Here is a 6,017-nt window from a genome sequence, read left to right as displayed (position 1 = left end):
GTGAGGAAATGACCAGTGAGTGGTCAGCTTGAAAATGGTTTAAACGATTTTGCAGTAGAGACCTGAGCCTTGAAGATCGTGAACATAGTGGACGCCCATCTGTCATCAATGACGGTCAATTAAAGACTATCATTGAGAAAGATCCACATAAAACCACTCAAGAACTAGCAAAAGAACTTCAACTTAGCCAGAAAACTGCCTGCAACCATTTGTATGTGATTGGAAAACCCAAAAAGCTTGACAAATGGGAACTACATGATTTGAATGAAAATCAGAAAATGTGCAGATATGAAATTTGCTCATTGCTTCTTCTCTGTAACCAGACTGATCCATTTCTCAACCATATTGTGACTTGTAATGAAAAGTGGATTCTATACAATAATAAAAAACGTCCTTTGCAGTGGTTGGACCAAAATGAAGCACCGAAAACCTTCCCTAAACTCAAGCTCTTCAAAAAGAAGGTTATGGTAACTGTTTGGTGGTGTACTGCTGAACTCATCCACTATAACTTCTTAAAACCTGGAAAATCATTACTGCAGAAACATATTGCCATGAAATTGCCAAAATGAATGAGAAACTGCTAATCTTCAGCCCCAGACTGGTCAACAGAAGAGGGCCAATCATTCTTCATGACAATGCTCAACTGCATGTTTCACTAACGATGCTCCAGAAGTTGAGGGAACTTGGTTACGAAGTTCTCCCCCAACCCACCTTATTCCCCAGATTTTTCTCCTACCGACTACTACTTTTTCAAGCACCTTGATGGTTTCCCGTGAGAGAAGGATTTAAAAAATCAAGCCGATGTTGAAAGTGTTCATCAGCTCCAGAACTCCAGATTTTTATGTTACTGGAATAAACAAACTTGTAACTTGTTGGCAAAAATGTTGATTGTAATGGTACTAACTTTGATGAATAAAATTTCTGCATTGTTGAAATATATTGTGATGAATTTCATGTTTCAAGACTTTGCTTACTTTTTACTCAACCTGATATATATATATATATATATATATATATATATACACATACATCTACACTGACACACACACACACAGAATAAATAATCATCTAAATTACACAAAAATGAAAATATCAGACATCACATTTTAACAGATATATTTACCAAAATTACATAAAAATATCTTGAAATAATTAAAGAGTAAATTGATTTAATAAAATCGCTATTGCCTTCAACCACAGTCTCCAGATGACTTCGGAATCTCCTGCAACTCTTCTGGACAGTCTCCTTGTATAAGTTGGTGAATGCTGCCATAATCTCTGCCTTCAGTTCATCTTTGGTTACAAGGAGTTTTGTGGGTCTCTCGCTCAACTGCACCCCTCATATAATAATGTAGGGGGTTGCAGTCTGGTAAGTTAGGTGGCCAGATGTTAGGTGTGGTGTGGTGACAGAAATTGACAGCCATGACTGGGTTCTCCTGCTTGTGTGGCATGGTGCAGAGTCCTGTTGCCAGACATAGGGTCTTCCAGCAGCTACCCTCTTGACCCAAGGTAGCACTACTGCATCCAGACACTTGATGTAGGCCTCTGTGTTGAATCTAAGGCCGTGTGGGAAGATGAATGGAAGCATAAAGCCATCATCATTAGTGATCACTTGTAACACCATGATGTTGACTGGATGTTTGATTTTTATCCCTCTCAGTACATGTTTTAGGGACTTGGCAAGCCAACAGTTGTTCTGTGTGCTCACCATCTGATCCTACCAGAATTTTTCTTGTCTGAGAAAAACCAAAGTATGTTCGGTTGGAGGGGATGTTTGAGTTTGTGCAAAAGTTTTGTAGCGCAGTCTTTCCCCTTGTCCTTGATGGTTTGGGATAAGAATTGGCCCTTTCCCATCTTGTATGAGGAATACTGAATGTTTTCATGCACTACCTGCCTAATAAGAAGCTCAGACACTCCTATGTCACTGGCAACAGACCTGATTGACTTGGAGAGATCGTTATCACTCATGGCCTGGATCTCACCAACAAATTCAGGCATTCTTTTCTTATCAGAATGATGTGAGTTAGTTTTCTGAGCTGCTGTACCTTTGTAATCACCATTAGACTCATCCAACTCTTTCTGAATCCTCTGCACTCTCCTCAGATTGACACCCAAACACCCTGAAATGCTTGTATTGGAGCTTCTGGTGTGAATGGCAAACAGTACAACATGTCGCTTCCATATTTCTGGTAGAGTGAATTGCATCATGGAGTTGTTTTTCTCCCAGATGGTGCCCAACTGACCCTACTATACTGTGTAGTCGAGAGAATCAAAAACAATCAAAGTGTATGTGCGAAATGAAAATTATAAAATGGTGGCAGTTTACCCTTTGTGCCCTGTATATGTATATATATATATATGTGTGTGTGTGTGTGTGTGTGTATATATATATACACACACACACAAATATACATATATGGTCAAATCCAATAATCAAACATTAAAAAGATAATAACAAAAAACAAGTAGATGTGCACACGGAATGTATTAGGTCAACACTTGGTAAAGGTGGGAAAAAGAGAGGGTTTTTGACGTTTCGAGCATAGCTTTTCATCAGAAAGGAAAGCGGAAAAGTCCAGAGAAGGGAAAATATCACCAACAGCACATGTGTAGTTACATGGCTGAAGTGACCCAAAGTGGAAAGAGATAGAAAAAGTGGTTTTTGGGGACAGGAGAGTGCAAAGATGATCAGTGTGTGTGTGTGTGTGCATGCGCGTGGTAGCATCTGTGTGCATGTGAGTTTGTGTTTATGTGAGTGCTGTATATATAAAAGAGTGACTCAATGAACAGGTTAGTAGCTGTGTGTGTATGTGTCTGTGCATATGAGCACGTATGTGTGTGTATATAAATATATGTGTGCATATGAGTGTGTGTGAATGTGTGTGCATGTGCGTGTGTGAGGGGTGTGACGGGTTGTGAGAGGTGAGGTGACAAGTATGTTGGTGTTGCTGTTTGTGTGTATGCGATTGCATGTGTGCATATGAGTGCGTATGTGTATGAGTGTGTGTGAAGGCATGTGTGGGGGCATGTGTGTATATATGTATAAGTATGCATGTGCGTGTGTGTGTATATATGAGTGTATGTATGTTTGCGCGTGCGTGTATGTGTGTGTGGAGGGTTCTATTTGTACTGCTAAGCTATGGGGACATAAACATAACAACACCAGTTGTGAAGTGGTGCTGGGGGACAATCACACACACACACACACATGATGGACTTCTTTCTGTTTCTGTCTACAAATTTCACTCACAAGGTTTTGGTCAGCTTGTGGCTATGGAAGAAAACGCTTCGCCTAAAGTACCACGCAGTGGGACTGAACTCGGAACCATGTGGTTGGGAAGCAACCTTCTTACCACACACCTACACCTGTGCCTCATAACGGATCATCAATATAAGCTTCTGAAATATCATTATTCATCAATGTCCAACCACTGAACACTAATAAAATGAGATATAAATGTTTCACGTCCAGTGCCACTCAGAATTACTCTAATTCTTATCACAGCATTCGTACATATATTTAATGACATTTATAATTATTTATAAAACCTAATTATCTGCAAGATAAAACAATGAGGAGAATATTGTAATTAAAACTTAATCCATTCTGATCACTTCTCAAATTCCATTCTATAATTCTATATTTAGTAAATCTGCCAAAGTTTGCTTATGAAAAGTTCACAATCTATATGAACAGGTATAGCTGTGTGGTAACAAGGCTGTTTCCCAACTATGTGGGTTTTGGTTCTGTCCCATTGTGTGACACCTTGGGCAAATGTTTTCTATGTTAAAGCCTTGTGAGTAGATTTGGTAAAGAGAAACTGAAAGAAGCCCATCTTATACAAACACACACACACATATATATTTGTATTTATACCCTTATTTCTGTGGCATTCAACTGATGTACCAGTGAATTGGATGCTTCACATCCCATTGAAGGAATTTTTTCCTTTGTTTGTTACGTTATATATATATATATATATATATATATATATTTATCTTTCACTGGTTTTAGTCATCTGAATGAGGCCATGCTGAGGGCATTGATTAAAAAATATTTTGTCAAATGAATCAACCCCAGGACTTGTTTTGTTGTAAAGTCTTGTGCTTATTCTATTGGTCTCTTTTGCCTAACCGCTAAATCACGAGGATGTAAACACACCAACATCAGTTGTCAAGTGGTTGTAAGGGACACAAAGACACACAGACATGTTTGTGTGTGTGTGTGTATATGCACACACATACTAGTGACAAAGTATGTGGTGAAAGGTAGATTGTATGATGCATGTGTGCAAGTCAAGTACATCAACATCAAAATGAAAATCAAATGGAAATTGTAGTTGTGATACCCATACCAGTGGCATGTAAAACGTACCATCTGAACGTGGCCGATGCCAGTGCTGCCTTGACTGGCTTCCATGCTGGTGGCATGTAAAAAGCACCAACTGATTGTGGCCATTGCCAGCCTCCTCTGACCCATGCCACTGGCATGTAAAAAGCACCCACTACACTCACGGAGTGGTTGACATTAGGAAGGGCATCCAGCTGTAGAAATACTGCCAGATCAGACTCGTCGGACCGTGCAACCCATGCTAGCATGGAAAACGGACATTAAATGATGATGATGATGATGATACATACACAATGGGCTTCTTTCAGTTTCTGCCTACCAAATCCACTAATAATGCTTTGGTCAGCCTGAGGCTATAACAGAAAACACTTGCCCGAGGTCCCACGCAGTGAGGTTGAACCTGGAACCATGTAGTTGGAAAGCAAACTTCTTACCGCACAGCCATGCCAACACACACACACACACACACACACACACACACACACACGCATATATGTATGAAACAGGCTTCTTTTAGTTTTTGTCTACCAAATCCACTTTGGTCAATACAGGGCTACAGTAGAAAACACTTGCCTGAGGTGTCTCAGCAAACTCCATTTGATGCATGCAAGCCAGGAAAAGTAGACATTAAAATGAAATATTAAATGCACACTGCATTTTATTTAGCAGCATGCTACTGTTCAGATACTTAGGTAAATATCTTCAACTGTAAGCATGGAGAGCAAGCAAAGTAACTTCAAATCTTTAGCTTCTACAGAGAAATAGTTTAATAGAAAACATGACTGGATGTTAGTTCTTGTGTGTTACAGAATGACTCGACAGGGTCTGGCTGGTTTAGTGTGGTCTCTGGGGATAGTTAGATAGAAAAGTGGAAGTTATTGAAGACAAATTAGAAAGGCTTATCAGTTGTCATGAAAAAGTTATTAGCATGAGACAGAATAGTAGGTGATTGATATTCTGGGACTAAATATTAGGGATAAGGTTAGCGCTAGGGACTGGTGGCATAGCAGGGGAGTAGCAGGGGCGAGGTGAAGTTAAAAGACAGACATAGCTAGTTCTGAAGAGCAAGGGCTAATGTGGTAAGGACAAGGTGGTCAAGGAGAGGTCGTGCATCTATGGATCAGTGCCCAGAGGTTGAAGTGTGTTTGGTAAGCTGTTGTTATTTGTGAGAACATGTGCATGTGTGCATATGTGATAGAGAGATAGAGAGATAGAAAGAGAGAGAGAGAGAAAGAAAGAGAGAGAGAGAGAGAAAGAGAGTCAGTTTTATGTTCTAGACCCTCACCAAATGTACATATCAAAAATATTTCCCATGCCACTCCCATCAAATAATTCCTGTCTTGGCGATGTAAATTTTGCATGCGAATAACATTAGTATGCAGTCGATACATGGTTACCATTAGTAAACATCGTAAATAAAGTTTTAAATGTTGAGAAGTTTCAGCAAAATACCGAAACCAGAACTGAATATAAATAAAAAAAAATATAAGCAAATGGATTATTGATTAGAATGGAAACAACATAAATCTTACAAGAAATACAAAATAAAAAACTTTTCAAAGGAATTTCACTGGCATGTTTAAACATTGCTACTAAAATTAAATACAACTCTCAAAACTCAAAACACACACACTATATATATATATATATATATATATATATATAT

General features: G+C 38.9%; 1 protein-coding gene across 11 annotated transcripts in view; it reads right to left on the bottom strand.

The window, feature by feature from the left end:
* The window catches only part of LOC106879787 (diacylglycerol kinase beta), a 391,710-nt gene that overhangs the window by 83,398 nt on the left and 302,295 nt on the right, over positions 1 to 6,017 (bottom strand). The window lies entirely within an intron of this gene.

The sequence above is a fragment of the Octopus bimaculoides genome, chromosome 17, assembly GCF_001194135.2.
Source record: "Octopus bimaculoides isolate UCB-OBI-ISO-001 chromosome 17, ASM119413v2, whole genome shotgun sequence".
Classification (NCBI taxonomy): Eukaryota; Metazoa; Mollusca; class Cephalopoda; order Octopoda; family Octopodidae; genus Octopus; species Octopus bimaculoides.
Note: the sequence above shows the minus strand (reverse complement) of the source record. Positions and strands in the feature narration are given on the sequence as shown.